A 17,584-nucleotide genomic window follows, 5' to 3' on the forward strand; every position below is an offset into this window, starting at 1 on the left:
CCTTTCGATAATTGTGACTGAAGAATTACAACACCAGATCATACCTCCACTTGGTAGCACTTTCTAATATCATACCAAGAACAGTGCTAAAGTCGAGGTTCGATTCAAGTGGGGCTTCCCGTCTTTTAGTTTCAGATCGTGCCTCCAGTTGCTTGACGTTTAGTCTGACGCGTGCCGTCCAATGTAAATTTGTACAAGAGAGCACCTATGCCAGTTTTTCCTCGCGTTGGATCTGTTGTACCCCATGAAAGCTACTCCAAAACTAAGCACTTACATGCAGGTATTCCAAGCAAGTGCTTCACTTTGAAGGGGCCTGAACGTGTCATTTTGCATAGTCTTCATCATAAAGGAGAGAGGTTTGAGACCTCAGGTAGTTTCAGCGGAAGTACTGCAACACAAAACCATACTTCCAGGTACGCTCAACAAAAGGGATTTGTGCCAGATCCTCTCAAGGCTGCCCCAAAGAGAAGCACTACTGTGATAGCATTCCAAACAAGTGCTCCTTTTTGAAGTAGTCTGGATACGTTCTTTTAATGTAGCCTTGTACATGTAGTGCAAGAGCCTTTTCATTCTCCCCTATATTTAGGAAAATATATATCCCAACAAGAATTGCTGAATTGTTAGATTTCAAAATCAACTTTTACACAAAACCATGTTCCCTGCCGTTGTCTTTTTACGCCATCAAGGCCACTCCAAAACGGAGCACTTACGCCCAACAAGAATTGCGTCACTAAAGAGTGCAACCCAGTTTAAGGGTGCTAAAGCAGGACTTACCATTTGTCGTTTCATCTTTCAGCCTTGGCAAAGAAGAAGAAAGATGTGTGTCCACTGAAGCTGAGGTTAATGTACAGCCTACAGGTTGGTCGTACCTCGCCATGCCATGTTTAAGTTGGCCGTGAAACAAAGTGCAGCCATGAAAGGGATTTGTGCCAGATCCTCTCAAGGCTGCCCCAAAGAGAAGCACTACTGTGATAGCATTCCAAACAAGTGCTCCTTTTTGAAGTAGTCTGGATACGTTCTTTTAATGTAGCCTTGTACATGTAGTGCAAGAGCCTTTTCATTCTCCCCTATATTTAGGAAAATATATATCCCAACAAGAATTGCTGAATTGTTAGATTTCAAAATCAACTTTTACACAAAACCATGTTCCCTGCAAATGTCTTTTTACGCCATCAAGGCCACTCCAAGACGGAGCACTTACGCCCAACAAGAATTGCGTCACTAAAGAGTGCAACCCAGTGTAATGGTGATAAAGCAGGACTTACCATTTGTCGTTTCATCTTTCATCTTTCAGAAGAAGAAAGACGTGTGTCCACTGAAGCTGAGGTTAATGTACAGCCTACAGGTTTGACGTACCTCGCCTTGCCATGTTTAAGTTGGCCGTGAAACAAAGTGTCAGCCGTATGCAGCCACTCCCCCTTTCACAACCACTCCTCCGTGGTTTGAGCAGTTTCTGTCGAAGACGGCCAGTCGAAAGGTGTGAAGTGCTCATTGTTGCCCCCTGTGGCATTGTGGCACATTCCAGTTTCAGATGGAAATGTGGGTGTTGACGGCATTCGTCACTTTTCAGCATTCCTAATTAGGTTCATGAATTTACAATAAAATCATTGCCAGTCGTTAGATTTCAAGTAAAGATCCAGGAAAAGCCAAGTATTTCAGAAAATGCAGAAAAAAAGACTACTGAAAACCATTGTTATTAGGTTTTGTAGGTGAAGCTGCCTGTTGCACACCATCAAAGCCACTCCAAAACTGAGCACTTACAAAAAGTAGTCTCAGTAAGTGCTCCATTTTGAAGTGGCCTGAATGTGTCATTTTTAACAGCCTTTTCCATTAACGAAGCAAGAGGTTTCAGACCTTCGAAGGCCTTTCGATAATTGTGACTGAAGAATTACAACACCAGATCATACCTCTACTTGGTAGCACTTTCTAATATCATACCAAGAACAGTGCTAAAGTCGAGGTTCGATTCAAGTGGGGCTTCCCGTCTTTTAGTTTCAGATCGTGCCTCCAGTTGCTTGATGTTTAGTCTGACGCGTGCCGTCCAAAGTAAATTTGTACAAGAGAGCACCTATGCCAGTATTTCCTCGCGTAGGATCTGTTGTACCCCATCAAAGCTACTCCAAAACTAAGCACTTACATGCAGGTATTCCAAGCAAGTGCTTCACTTTGAAGGGGCCTGAACGTGTCATTTTGCATAGTCTTCATCATAAAGGAGAGAGGTTTGAGACCTCAGGTAGTTTCAGCGGAAGTATGCAACACAAAACCATACTTCCAGGTACGCTCAACAAAAGGGATTTGTGCCAGATCCTCTCAAGGCTGCCCCAAAGAGAAGCACTACTGTGATAGCATTCCAAACAAGTGCTCCTTTTTGAAGTAGTCTGGATACGTTCTTTTAATGTAGCCTTGTACATGTAGTGCAAGAGCCTTTTCATTCTCCCCTATATTTAGGAAAATATATATCCCAACAAGAATTGCTGAATTGTTAGATTTCAAAATCAACTTTTACACAAAACCATGTTCCCTGCCGTTGTCTTTTTACGCCATAAAGGCCACTCCAAAACGGAGCACTTACGCCCAACAAGAATTGCGTCACTAAAGAGTGCAACCCAGTTTAAGGGTGCTAAAGCAGGACTTACCATTTGTCGTTTCATCTTTCAGCCTTGGCAAAGAAGAAGAAAGACGTGTGTCCACTGAAGCTGAGGTTAATGTACAGCCTACAGGTTGGTCGTACCTCGCCATGCCATGTTTAAGTTGGCCGTGAAACAAAGTGCAGCCACTCCCCCTTTCACAACCACTCCTCCGTGGTTTGAGCAGTTTCTGTCGAAGACGGCCAGTCGAAAGGTGTGAAGTGCTCATTGTTGCCCCCTGTGGCATTGTGGCACATTCCAGTTTCAGATGGAAATGTGGGTGTTGACGGCATTCGTCACTTTTCAGCATTCCTAATTAGGTTCATGAATTTACAATAAAATCATTGCCAGTCGTTAGATTTCAAGTAAAGATCCAGGAAAAGCCAAGTATTTCAGAAAATGCAGAAAAAAGACTACTGAAAACCATTGTTATTAGGTTTTGTAGGTGAAGCTGCCTGTTGCACACCATCAAAGCCACTCCAAAACTGAGCACTTACAAAAAGTAGTCTCAGTAAGTGTTCCATTTTGAAGTGGCCTGAATGTGTCATTTTTAACAGCCTTTTCCATTAACGAAGCAAGAGGTTTCAGACCTTCGAAGGCCTTTCGATAATTGTGACTGAAGAATTACAACACCAGATCATACCTCCACTTGGTAGCACTTTCTAATATCATACCAAGAACAGTGCTAAAGTCGAGGTTCGATTCAAGTGGGGCTTCCCGTCTTTTAGTTTCAGATCGTGCCTCCAGTTGCTTGACGTTTAGTCTGACGCGAGCCGTCCAATGTAAATTTGTACAAGAGAGCACCTATGCCAGTTTTTCCTCGCGTTGGATCTGTTGTACCCCATCAAAGCTACTCCAAAACTAAGCACTTACATGCAGGTATTCCAAGCAAGTGCTTCACTTTGAAGGGGCCTGAACGTGTCATTTTGCATAGTCTTCATCATAAAGGAGAGAGGTTTGAGACCTCAGGTAGTTTCAGCGGAAGTACTGCAACACAAAACCATACTTCCAGGTACGCTCAACAAAAGGGATTTGTGCCAGATCCTCTCAAGGCTGCCCCAAAGAGAAGCACTACTGTGATAGCATTCCAAACAAGTGCTCCTTTTTGAAGTAGTCTGGATACGTTCTTTTAAATGTAGCCTTGTACATGTAGTGCAAGATCCTTTTCATTCTCCCCTATATGTAGGAAAATATATATCCCAACAAGAATTGCTGAATTGTTAGATTTCAATTTCAACTTTTACACAAAACCATGTTCCCTGCAAATGTCTTTTTACGCCATCAAGGCCACTCCAAGACGGAGCACTTACGCCCAACAAGAATTGCGTCACTAAAGAGTGCAACCCAGTTTAAGGGTGCTAAAGCAGGACTTACCATTTGTCGTTTCATCTTTCAGCCTTGGCAAAGAAGAAGAAAGACGTGTGTCCACTGAAGCTGAGGTTAATGTACAGCCTACAGGTTGGTCGTACCTCGCCATGCCATGTTTAAGTTGGCCGTGAAACAAAGTGCAGCCACTCCCCCTTTCACAACCACTCCTCCGTGGTTTGAGCAGTTTCTGTCGAAGACGGCCAGTCGAAAGGTGTGAAGTGCTCATTGTTGCCCCCTGTGGCATTGTGGCACATTCCAGTTTCAGATGGAAATGTGGGTGTTGACGGCATTCGTCACTTTTCAGCATTCCTAATTAGGTTCATGAATTTACAATAAAATCATTGCCAGTCGTTAGATTTCAAGTAAAGATCCAGGAAAAGCCAAGTATTTCAGAAAATGCAGAAAAAAAGACAACTGAAAACCATTGTTATTAGGTTTTGTAGGTGAAGCTGCCTGTTGCACACCATCAAAGCCACTCCAAAACTGAGCACTTACTCATTGTGGCACATTCCAGTTTCAGATGGAAATGTGGGTGTTGACGGCATTCGTCGCTTTTCAGGTTCATGAATTTACAATAAAATCATTGCCAGTCGTTAGATTTCAAGTAAAGATCCAGGAAAAGCCAAGTATTTCAGAAAATGCAGAAAAAAAGACTACTGAAAACCATTGTTATTAGGTTTTGTAGGTGAAGCTGCCTGTTGCACACCATCAAAGCCACTCCAAAACTGAGCACTTACAAAAAGTAGTCTCAGTAAGTGCTCCATTTTGAAGTGGCCTGAATGTGTCATTTTTAACAGCCTTTTCCATTAACGAAGCAAGAGGTTTCAGACCTTCGAAGGCCTTTCGATAATTGTGACTGAAGAATTACAACACCAGATCATACCTCCACTTGGTAGCACTTTCTAATATCATACCAAGAACAGTGCTAAAGTCGAGGTTCGATTCAAGTGGGGCTTCCCGTCTTTTAGTTTCAGATCGTGCCTCCAGTTGCTTGACGTTTAGTCTGACGCGAGCCGTCCAATGTAAATTTGTACAAGAGAGCACCTATGCCAGTTTTTCCTCGCGTTGGATCTGTTGTACCCCATCAAAGCTACTCCAAAACTAAGCACTTACATGCAGGTATTCCAAGCAAGTGCTTCACTTTGAAGGGGCCTGAACGTGTCATTTTGCATAGTCTTCATCATAAAGGAGAGAGGTTTGAGACCTCAGGTAGTTTCAGCGGAAGTACTGCAACACAAAACCATACTTCCAGGTACGCTCAACAAAAGGGATTTGTGCCAGATCCTCTCAAGGCTGCCCCAAAGAGAAGCACTACTGTGATAGCATTCCAAACAAGTGCTCCTTTTTGAAGTAGTCTGGATACGTTCTTTTAAATGTAGCCTTGTACATGTAGTGCAAGATCCTTTTCATTCTCCCCTATATGTAGGAAAATATATATCCCAACAAGAATTGCTGAATTGTTAGATTTCAATTTCAACTTTTACCCAAAACCATGTTCCCTGCAAATGTCTTTTTACGCCATCAAGGCCACTCCAAGACGGAGCACTTACGCCCAACAAGAATTGCGTCACTAAAGAGTGCAACCCAGTGTAATGGTGATAAAGCAGGACTTACCATTTGTCGTTTCATCTTTCAGCCTTGGCAAAGAAGAAGAAAGACGTGTGTCCACTGAAGCTGAGGTTAATGTACAGCCTACAGGTTGGTCGTACCTCGCCATGCCATGTTTAAGTTGGCCGTGAAACAAAGTGCAGCCACTCCCCCTTTCACAACCACTCCTCCGTGGTTTGAGCAGTTTCTGTCGAAGACGGCCAGTCGAAAGGTGTGAAGTGCTCATTGTTGCCCTCTGTGGCATTGTGGCACATTCCAGTTTCAGATCGATATGTGGGTGTTGACGGCATTCGTCGCTTTTCAGGTTCATGAATTTACAATAAAATCATTGCCAGTCGTTAGATTTCAAGTAAAGATCCAGGAAAAGCCAAGTATTTCAGAAAATGCAGAAAAAAAGACTACTGAAAACCATTGTTATTAGGTTTTGTAGGTGAAGCTGCCTGTTGCACACCATCAAAGCCACTCCAAAACTGAGCACTTACAAAAAGTAGTCTCAGTAAGTGCTCCATTTTGAAGTGGCCTGAATGTGTCATTTTTAACAGCCTTTTCCATTAACGAAGCAAGAGGTTTCAGACCTTCGAAGGCCTTTCGATAATTGTGACTGAAGAATTACAACACCAGATCATACCTCCACTTGGTAGCACTTTCTAATATCATACCAAGAACAGTGCTAAAGTCGAGGTTCGATTCAAGTGGGGCTTCCCGTCTTTTAGTTTCAGATCGTGCCTCCAGTTGCTTGACGTTTAGTCTGACGCGTGCCGTCCAATGTAAATTTGTACAAGAGAGCACCTATGCCAGTTTTTCCTCGCGTTGGATCTGTTGTACCCCATGAAAGCTACTCCAAAACTAAGCACTTACATGCAGGTATTCCAAGCAAGTGCTTCACTTTGAAGGGGCCTGAACGTGTCATTTTGCATAGTCTTCATCATAAAGGAGAGAGGTTTGAGACCTCAGGTAGTTTCAGCGGAAGTACTGCAACACAAAACCATACTTCCAGGTACGCTCAACAAAAGGGATTTGTGCCAGATCCTCTCAAGGCTGCCCCAAAGAGAAGCACTACTGTGATAGCATTCCAAACAAGTGCTCCTTTTTGAAGTAGTCTGGATACGTTCTTTTAATGTAGCCTTGTACATGTAGTGCAAGAGCCTTTTCATTCTCCCCTATATTTAGGAAAATATATATCCCAACAAGAATTGCTGAATTGTTAGATTTCAAAATCAACTTTTACACAAAACCATGTTCCCTGCCGTTGTCTTTTTACGCCATCAAGGCCACTCCAAAACGGAGCACTTACGCCCAACAAGAATTGCGTCACTAAAGAGTGCAACCCAGTTTAAGGGTGCTAAAGCAGGACTTACCATTTGTCGTTTCATCTTTCAGCCTTGGCAAAGAAGAAGAAAGATGTGTGTCCACTGAAGCTGAGGTTAATGTACAGCCTACAGGTTGGTCGTACCTCGCCATGCCATGTTTAAGTTGGCCGTGAAACAAAGTGCAGCCATGAAAGGGATTTGTGCCAGATCCTCTCAAGGCTGCCCCAAAGAGAAGCACTACTGTGATAGCATTCCAAACAAGTGCTCCTTTTTGAAGTAGTCTGGATACGTTCTTTTAATGTAGCCTTGTACATGTAGTGCAAGAGCCTTTTCATTCTCCCCTATATTTAGGAAAATATATATCCCAACAAGAATTGCTGAATTGTTAGATTTCAAAATCAACTTTTACACAAAACCATGTTCCCTGCAAATGTCTTTTTACGCCATCAAGGCCACTCCAAGACGGAGCACTTACGCCCAACAAGAATTGCGTCACTAAAGAGTGCAACCCAGTGTAATGGTGATAAAGCAGGACTTACCATTTGTCGTTTCATCTTTCATCTTTCAGAAGAAGAAAGACGTGTGTCCACTGAAGCTGAGGTTAATGTACAGCCTACAGGTTTGACGTACCTCGCCTTGCCATGTTTAAGTTGGCCGTGAAACAAAGTGTCAGCCGTATGCAGCCACTCCCCCTTTCACAACCACTCCTCCGTGGTTTGAGCAGTTTCTGTCGAAGACGGCCAGTCGAAAGGTGTGAAGTGCTCATTGTTGCCCCCTGTGGCATTGTGGCACATTCCAGTTTCAGATGGAAATGTGGGTGTTGACGGCATTCGTCACTTTTCAGCATTCCTAATTAGGTTCATGAATTTACAATAAAATCATTGCCAGTCGTTAGATTTCAAGTAAAGATCCAGGAAAAGCCAAGTATTTCAGAAAATGCAGAAAAAAAGACTACTGAAAACCATTGTTATTAGGTTTTGTAGGTGAAGCTGCCTGTTGCACACCATCAAAGCCACTCCAAAACTGAGCACTTACAAAAAGTAGTCTCAGTAAGTGCTCCATTTTGAAGTGGCCTGAATGTGTCATTTTTAACAGCCTTTTCCATTAACGAAGCAAGAGGTTTCAGACCTTCGAAGGCCTTTCGATAATTGTGACTGAAGAATTACAACACCAGATCATACCTCTACTTGGTAGCACTTTCTAATATCATACCAAGAACAGTGCTAAAGTCGAGGTTCGATTCAAGTGGGGCTTCCCGTCTTTTAGTTTCAGATCGTGCCTCCAGTTGCTTGATGTTTAGTCTGACGCGTGCCGTCCAAAGTAAATTTGTACAAGAGAGCACCTATGCCAGTATTTCCTCGCGTAGGATCTGTTGTACCCCATCAAAGCTACTCCAAAACTAAGCATTTACATGCAGGTATTCCAAGCAAGTGCTTCACTTTGAAGGGGCCTGAACGTGTCATTTTGCATAGTCTTCATCATAAAGGAGAGAGGTTTGAGACCTCAGGTAGTTTCAGCGGAAGTATGCAACACAAAACCATACTTCCAGGTACGCTCAACAAAAGGGATTTGTGCCAGATCCTCTCAAGGCTGCCCCAAAGAGAAGCACTACTGTGATAGCATTCCAAACAAGTGCTCCTTTTTGAAGTAGTCTGGATACGTTCTTTTAATGTAGCCTTGTACATGTAGTGCAAGAGCCTTTTCATTCTCCCCTATATTTAGGAAAATATATATCCCAACAAGAATTGCTGAATTGTTAGATTTCAAAATCAACTTTTACACAAAACCATGTTCCCTGCCGTTGTCTTTTTACGCCATAAAGGCCACTCCAAAACGGAGCACTTACGCCCAACAAGAATTGCGTCACTAAAGAGTGCAACCCAGTTTAAGGGTGCTAAAGCAGGACTTACCATTTGTCGTTTCATCTTTCAGCCTTGGCAAAGAAGAAGAAAGACGTGTGTCCACTGAAGCTGAGGTTAATGTACAGCCTACAGGTTGGTCGTACCTCGCCATGCCATGTTTAAGTTGGCCGTGAAACAAAGTGCAGCCACTCCCCCTTTCACAACCACTCCTCCGTGGTTTGAGCAGTTTCTGTCGAAGACGGCCAGTCGAAAGGTGTGAAGTGCTCATTGTTGCCCCCTGTGGCATTGTGGCACATTCCAGTTTCAGATGGAAATGTGGGTGTTGACGGCATTCGTCACTTTTCAGCATTCCTAATTAGGTTCATGAATTTACAATAAAATCATTGCCAGTCGTTAGATTTCAAGTAAAGATCCAGGAAAAGCCAAGTATTTCAGAAAATGCAGAAAAAAGACTACTGAAAACCATTGTTATTAGGTTTTGTAGGTGAAGCTGCCTGTTGCACACCATCAAAGCCACTCCAAAACTGAGCACTTACAAAAAGTAGTCTCAGTAAGTGTTCCATTTTGAAGTGGCCTGAATGTGTCATTTTTAACAGCCTTTTCCATTAACGAAGCAAGAGGTTTCAGACCTTCGAAGGCCTTTCGATAATTGTGACTGAAGAATTACAACACCAGATCATACCTCCACTTGGTAGCACTTTCTAATATCATACCAAGAACAGTGCTAAAGTCGAGGTTCGATTCAAGTGGGGCTTCCCGTCTTTTAGTTTCAGATCGTGCCTCCAGTTGCTTGACGTTTAGTCTGACGCGAGCCGTCCAATGTAAATTTGTACAAGAGAGCACCTATGCCAGTTTTTCCTCGCGTTGGATCTGTTGTACCCCATCAAAGCTACTCCAAAACTAAGCACTTACATGCAGGTATTCCAAGCAAGTGCTTCACTTTGAAGGGGCCTGAACGTGTCATTTTGCATAGTCTTCATCATAAAGGAGAGAGGTTTGAGACCTCAGGTAGTTTCAGCGGAAGTACTGCAACACAAAACCATACTTCCAGGTACGCTCAACAAAAGGGATTTGTGCCAGATCCTCTCAAGGCTGCCCCAAAGAGAAGCACTACTGTGATAGCATTCCAAACAAGTGCTCCTTTTTGAAGTAGTCTGGATACGTTCTTTTAAATGTAGCCTTGTACATGTAGTGCAAGATCCTTTTCATTCTCCCCTATATGTAGGAAAATATATATCCCAACAAGAATTGCTGAATTGTTAGATTTCAATTTCAACTTTTACACAAAACCATGTTCCCTGCAAATGTCTTTTTACGCCATCAAGGCCACTCCAAGACGGAGCACTTACGCCCAACAAGAATTGCGTCACTAAAGAGTGCAACCCAGTTTAAGGGTGCTAAAGCAGGACTTACCATTTGTCGTTTCATCTTTCAGCCTTGGCAAAGAAGAAGAAAGACGTGTGTCCACTGAAGCTGAGGTTAATGTACAGCCTACAGGTTGGTCGTACCTCGCCATGCCATGTTTAAGTTGGCCGTGAAACAAAGTGCAGCCACTCCCCCTTTCACAACCACTCCTCCGTGGTTTGAGCAGTTTCTGTCGAAGACGGCCAGTCGAAAGGTGTGAAGTGCTCATTGTTGCCCCCTGTGGCATTGTGGCACATTCCAGTTTCAGATGGAAATGTGGGTGTTGACGGCATTCGTCACTTTTCAGCATTCCTAATTAGGTTCATGAATTTACAATAAAATCATTGCCAGTCGTTAGATTTCAAGTAAAGATCCAGGAAAAGCCAAGTATTTCAGAAAATGCAGAAAAAAGACTACTGAAAACCATTGTTATTAGGTTTTGTAGGTGAAGCTGCCTGTTGCACACCATCAAAGCCACTCCAAAACTGAGCACTTACAAAAAGTAGTCTCAGTAAGTGTTCCATTTTGAAGTGGCCTGAATGTGTCATTTTTAACAGCCTTTTCCATTAACGAAGCAAGAGGTTTCAGACCTTCGAAGGCCTTTCGATAATTGTGACTGAAGAATTACAACACCAGATCATACCTCCACTTGGTAGCACTTTCTAATATCATACCAAGAACAGTGCTAAAGTCGAGGTTCGATTCAAGTGGGGCTTCCCGTCTTTTAGTTTCAGATCGTGCCTCCAGTTGCTTGACGTTTAGTCTGACGCGAGCCGTCCAATGTAAATTTGTACAAGAGAGCACCTATGCCAGTTTTTCCTCGCGTTGGATCTGTTGTACCCCATCAAAGCTACTCCAAAACTAAGCACTTACATGCAGGTATTCCAAGCAAGTGCTTCACTTTGAAGGGGCCTGAACGTGTCATTTTGCATAGTCTTCATCATAAAGGAGAGAGGTTTGAGACCTCAGGTAGTTTCAGCGGAAGTATGCAACACAAAACCATACTTCCAGGTACGCTCAACAAAAGGGATTTGTGCCAGATCCTCTCAAGGCTGCCCCAAAGAGAAGCACTACTGTGATAGCATTCCAAACAAGTGCTCCTTTTTGAAGTAGTCTGGATACGTTCTTTTAATGTAGCCTTGTACATGTAGTGCAAGAGCCTTTTCATTCTCCCCTATATTTAGGAAAATATATATCCCAACAAGAATTGCTGAATTGTTAGATTTCAAAATCAACTTTTACACAAAACCATGTTCCCTGCCGTTGTCTTTTTACGCCATAAAGGCCACTCCAAAACGGAGCACTTACGCCCAACAAGAATTGCGTCACTAAAGAGTGCAACCCAGTTTAAGGGTGCTAAAGCAGGACTTACCATTTGTCGTTTCATCTTTCAGCCTTGGCAAAGAAGAAGAAAGACGTGTGTCCACTGAAGCTGAGGTTAATGTACAGCCTACAGGTTGGTCGTACCTCGCCATGCCATGTTTAAGTTGGCCGTGAAACAAAGTGCAGCCACTCCCCCTTTCACAACCACTCCTCCGTGGTTTGAGCAGTTTCTGTCGAAGACGGCCAGTCGAAAGGTGTGAAGTGCTCATTGTTGCCCCCTGTGGCATTGTGGCACATTCCAGTTTCAGATGGAAATGTGGGTGTTGACGGCATTCGTCACTTTTCAGCATTCCTAATTAGGTTCATGAATTTACAATAAAATCATTGCCAGTCGTTAGATTTCAAGTAAAGATCCAGGAAAAGCCAAGTATTTCAGAAAATGCAGAAAAAAGACTACTGAAAACCATTGTTATTAGGTTTTGTAGGTGAAGCTGCCTGTTGCACACCATCAAAGCCACTCCAAAACTGAGCACTTACAAAAAGTAGTCTCAGTAAGTGTTCCATTTTGAAGTGGCCTGAATGTGTCATTTTTAACAGCCTTTTCCATTAACGAAGCAAGAGGTTTCAGACCTTCGAAGGCCTTTCGATAATTGTGACTGAAGAATTACAACACCAGATCATACCTCCACTTGGTAGCACTTTCTAATATCATACCAAGAACAGTGCTAAAGTCGAGGTTCGATTCAAGTGGGGCTTCCCGTCTTTTAGTTTCAGATCGTGCCTCCAGTTGCTTGACGTTTAGTCTGACGCGAGCCGTCCAATGTAAATTTGTACAAGAGAGCACCTATGCCAGTTTTTCCTCGCGTTGGATCTGTTGTACCCCATCAAAGCTACTCCAAAACTAAGCACTTACATGCAGGTATTCCAAGCAAGTGCTTCACTTTGAAGGGGCCTGAACGTGTCATTTTGCATAGTCTTCATCATAAAGGAGAGAGGTTTGAGACCTCAGGTAGTTTCAGCGGAAGTACTGCAACACAAAACCATACTTCCAGGTACGCTCAACAAAAGGGATTTGTGCCAGATCCTCTCAAGGCTGCCCCAAAGAGAAGCACTACTGTGATAGCATTCCAAACAAGTGCTCCTTTTTGAAGTAGTCTGGATACGTTCTTTTAAATGTAGCCTTGTACATGTAGTGCAAGATCCTTTTCATTCTCCCCTATATGTAGGAAAATATATATCCCAACAAGAATTGCTGAATTGTTAGATTTCAATTTCAACTTTTACACAAAACCATGTTCCCTGCAAATGTCTTTTTACGCCATCAAGGCCACTCCAAGACGGAGCACTTACGCCCAACAAGAATTGCGTCACTAAAGAGTGCAACCCAGTTTAAGGGTGCTAAAGCAGGACTTACCATTTGTCGTTTCATCTTTCAGCCTTGGCAAAGAAGAAGAAAGACGTGTGTCCACTGAAGCTGAGGTTAATGTACAGCCTACAGGTTGGTCGTACCTCGCCATGCCATGTTTAAGTTGGCCGTGAAACAAAGTGCAGCCACTCCCCCTTTCACAACCACTCCTCCGTGGTTTGAGCAGTTTCTGTCGAAGACGGCCAGTCGAAAGGTGTGAAGTGCTCATTGTTGCCCCCTGTGGCATTGTGGCACATTCCAGTTTCAGATGGAAATGTGGGTGTTGACGGCATTCGTCACTTTTCAGCATTCCTAATTAGGTTCATGAATTTACAATAAAATCATTGCCAGTCTTTAGATTTCAAGTAAAGATCCAGGAAAAGCCAAGTATTTCAGAAAATGCAGAAAAAAAGACAACTGAAAACCATTGTTATTAGGTTTTGTAGGTGAAGCTGCCTGTTGCACACCATCAAAGCCACTCCAAAACTGAGCACTTACTCATTGTGGCACATTCCAGTTTCAGATGGAAATGTGGGTGTTGACGGCATTCGTCGCTTTTCAGGTTCATGAATTTACAATAAAATCATTGCCAGTCGTTAGATTTCAAGTAAAGATCCAGGAAAAGCCAAGTATTTCAGAAAATGCAGAAAAAAAGACTACTGAAAACCATTGTTATTAGGTTTTGTAGGTGAAGCTGCCTGTTGCACACCATCAAAGCCACTCCAAAACTGAGCACTTACAAAAAGTAGTCTCAGTAAGTGCTCCATTTTGAAGTGGCCTGAATGTGTCATTTTTAACAGCCTTTTCCATTAACGAAGCAAGAGGTTTCAGACCTTCGAAGGCCTTTCGATAATTGTGACTGAAGAATTACAACACCAGATCATACCTCCACTTGGTAGCACTTTCTAATATCATACCAAGAACAGTGCTAAAGTCGAGGTTCGATTCAAGTGGGGCTTCCCGTCTTTTAGTTTCAGATCGTGCCTCCAGTTGCTTGACGTTTAGTCTGACGCGAGCCGTCCAATGTAAATTTGTACAAGAGAGCACCTATGCCAGTTTTTCCTCGCGTTGGATCTGTTGTACCCCATCAAAGCTACTCCAAAACTAAGCACTTACATGCAGGTATTCCAAGCAAGTGCTTCACTTTGAAGGGGCCTGAACGTGTCATTTTGCATAGTCTTCATCATAAAGGAGAGAGGTTTGAGACCTCAGGTAGTTTCAGCGGAAGTACTGCAACACAAAACCATACTTCCAGGTACGCTCAACAAAAGGGATTTGTGCCAGATCCTCTCAAGGCTGCCCCAAAGAGAAGCACTACTGTGATAGCATTCCAAACAAGTGCTCCTTTTTGAAGTAGTCTGGATACGTTCTTTTAAATGTAGCCTTGTACATGTAGTGCAAGATCCTTTTCATTCTCCCCTATATGTAGGAAAATATATATCCCAACAAGAATTGCTGAATTGTTAGATTTCAATTTCAACTTTTACACAAAACCATGTTCCCTGCAAATGTCTTTTTACGCCATCAAGGCCACTCCAAGACGGAGCACTTACGCCCAACAAGAATTGCGTCACTAAAGAGTGCAACCCAGTGTAATGGTGATAAAGCAGGACTTACCATTTGTCGTTTCATCTTTCAGCCTTGGCAAAGAAGAAGAAAGACGTGTGTCCACTGAAGCTGAGGTTAATGTACAGCCTACAGGTTGGTCGTACCTCGCCATGCCATGTTTAAGTTGGCCGTGAAACAAAGTGCAGCCACTCCCCCTTTCACAACCACTCCTCCGTGGTTTGAGCAGTTTCTGTCGAAGACGGCCAGTCGAAAGGTGTGAAGTGCTCATTGTTGCCCCCTGTGGCATTGTGGCACATTCCAGTTTCAGATGGAAATGTGGGTGTTGACGGCATTCGTCGCTTTTCAGGTTCATGAATTTACAATAAAATCATTGCCAGTCGTTAGATTTCAAGTAAAGATCCAGGAAAAGCCAAGTATTTCAGAAAATGCAGAAAAAAAGACTACTGAAAACCATTGTTATTAGGTTTTGTAGGTGAAGCTGCCTGTTGCACACCATCAAAGCCACTCCAAAACTGAGCACTTACAAAAAGTAGTCTCAGTAAGTGCTCCATTTTGAAGTGGCCTGAATGTGTCATTTTTAACAGCCTTTTCCATTAACGAAGCAAGAGGTTTCAGACCTTCGAAGGCCTTTCGATAATTGTGACTGAAGAATTACAACACCAGATCATACCTCCACTTGGTAGCACTTTCTAATATCATACCAAGAACAGTGCTAAAGTCGAGGTTCGATTCAAGTGGGGCTTCCCGTCTTTTAGTTTCAGATCGTGCCTCCAGTTGCTTGACGTTTAGTCTGACGCGTGCCGTCCAATGTAAATTTGTACAAGAGAGCACCTATGCCAGTTTTTCCTCGCGTTGGATCTGTTGTACCCCATCAAAGCTACTCCAAAACTAAGCACTTACATGCAGGTATTCCAAGCAAGTGCTTCACTTTGAAGGGGCCTGAACGTGTCATTTTGCATAGTCTTCATCATAAAGGAGAGAGGTTTGAGACCTCAGGTAGTTTCAGCGGAACTACTGCAACACAAAACCATACTTCCAGGTACGCTCAACAAAAGGGATTTGTGCCAGATCCTCTCAAGGCTGCCCCAAAGAGAAGCACTACTGTGATAGCATTCCAAACAAGTGCTCCTTTTTGAAGTAGTCTGGATACGTTCTTTTAATGTAGCCTTGTACATGTAGTGCAAGAGCCTTTTCATTCTCCCCTATATTTAGGAAAATATATATCCCAACAAGAATTGCTGAATTGTTAGATTTCAAAATCAACTTTTACACAAAACCATGTTCCCTGCAAATGTCTTTTTACGCCATCAAGGCCACTCCAAGACGGAGCACTTACGCCCAACAAGAATTGCGTCACTAAAGAGTGCAACCCAGTTTAAGGGTGCTAAAGCAGGACTTACCATTTGTCGTTTCATCTTTCAGCCTTGGCAAAGAAGAAGAAAGACGTGTGTCCACTGAAGCTGAGGTTAATGTACAGCCTACAGGTTGGTCGTACCTCGCCATGCCATGTTTAAGTTGGCCGTGAAACAAAGTGCAGCCACTCCCCCTTTCACAACCACTCCTCCGTGGTTTGAGCAGTTTCTGTCGAAGACGGCCAGTCGAAAGGTGTGAAGTGCTCATTGTTGCCCCCTGTGGCATTGTGGCACATTCCAGTTTCAGATGGAAATGTGGGTGTTGACGGCATTCGTCACTTTTCAGCATTCCTAATTAGGTTCATGAATTTACAATAAAATCATTGCCAGTCGTTAGATTTCAAGTAAAGATCCAGGAAAAGCCAAGTATTTCAGAAAATGCAGAAAAAAAGACAACTGAAAACCATTGTTATTAGGTTTTGTAGGTGAAGCTGCCTGTTGCACACCATCAAAGCCACTCCAAAACTGAGCACTTACTCATTGTGGCACATTCCAGTTTCAGATGGAAATGTGGGTGTTGACGGCATTCGTCGCTTTTCAGGTTCATGAATTTACAATAAAATCATTGCCAGTCGTTAGATTTCAAGTAAAGATCCAGGAAAAGCCAAGTATTTCAGAAAATGCAGAAAAAAAGACTACTGAAAACCATTGTTATTAGGTTTTGTAGGTGAAGCTGCCTGTTGCACACCATCAAAGCCACTCCAAAACTGAGCACTTACAAAAAGTAGTCTCAGTAAGTGCTCCATTTTGAAGTGGCCTGAATGTGTCATTTTTAACAGCCTTTTCCATTAACGAAGCAAGAGGTTTCAGACCTTCGAAGGCCTTTCGATAATTGTGACTGAAGAATTACAACACCAGATCATACCTCCACTTGGTAGCACTTTCTAATATCATACCAAGAACAGTGCTAAAGTCGAGGTTCGATTCAAGTGGGGCTTCCCGTCTTTTAGTTTCAGATCGTGCCTCCAGTTGCTTGACGTTTAGTCTGACGCGAGCCGTCCAATGTAAATTTGTACAAGAGAGCACCTATGCCAGTTTTTCCTCGCGTTGGATCTGTTGTACCCCATCAAAGCTACTCCAAAACTAAGCACTTACATGCAGGTATTCCAAGCAAGTGCTTCACTTTGAAGGGGCCTGAACGTGTCATTTTGCATAGTCTTCATCATAAAGGAGAGAGGTTTGAGACCTCAGGTAGTTTCAGCGGAAGTACTGCAACACAAAACCATACTTCCAGGTACGCTCAACAAAAGGGATTTGTGCCAGATCCTCTCAAGGCTGCCCCAAAGAGAAGCACTACTGTGATAGCATTCCAAACAAGTGCTCCTTTTTGAAGTAGTCTGGATACGTTCTTTTAAATGTAGCCTTGTACATGTAGTGCAAGATCCTTTTCATTCTCCCCTATATGTAGGAAAATATATATCCCAACAAGAATTGCTGAATTGTTAGATTTCAATTTCAACTTTTACACAAAACCATGTTCCCTGCAAATGTCTTTTTACGCCATCAAGGCCACTCCAAGACGGAGCACTTACGCCCAACAAGAATTGCGTCACTAAAGAGTGCAACCCAGTGTAATGGTGATAAAGCAGGACTTACCATTTGTCGTTTCATCTTTCAGCCTTGGCAAAGAAGAAGAAAGACGTGTGTCCACTGAAGCTGAGGTTAATGTACAGCCTACAGGTTGGTCGTACCTCGC

Source organism: Lepisosteus platostomus, chromosome 5 (assembly GCF_059453375.1).
Source record: "Lepisosteus platostomus isolate fLepPlt1 chromosome 5, fLepPlt1.hap1, whole genome shotgun sequence".
Taxonomy (NCBI): domain Eukaryota; kingdom Metazoa; phylum Chordata; class Actinopteri; order Semionotiformes; family Lepisosteidae; genus Lepisosteus; species Lepisosteus platostomus.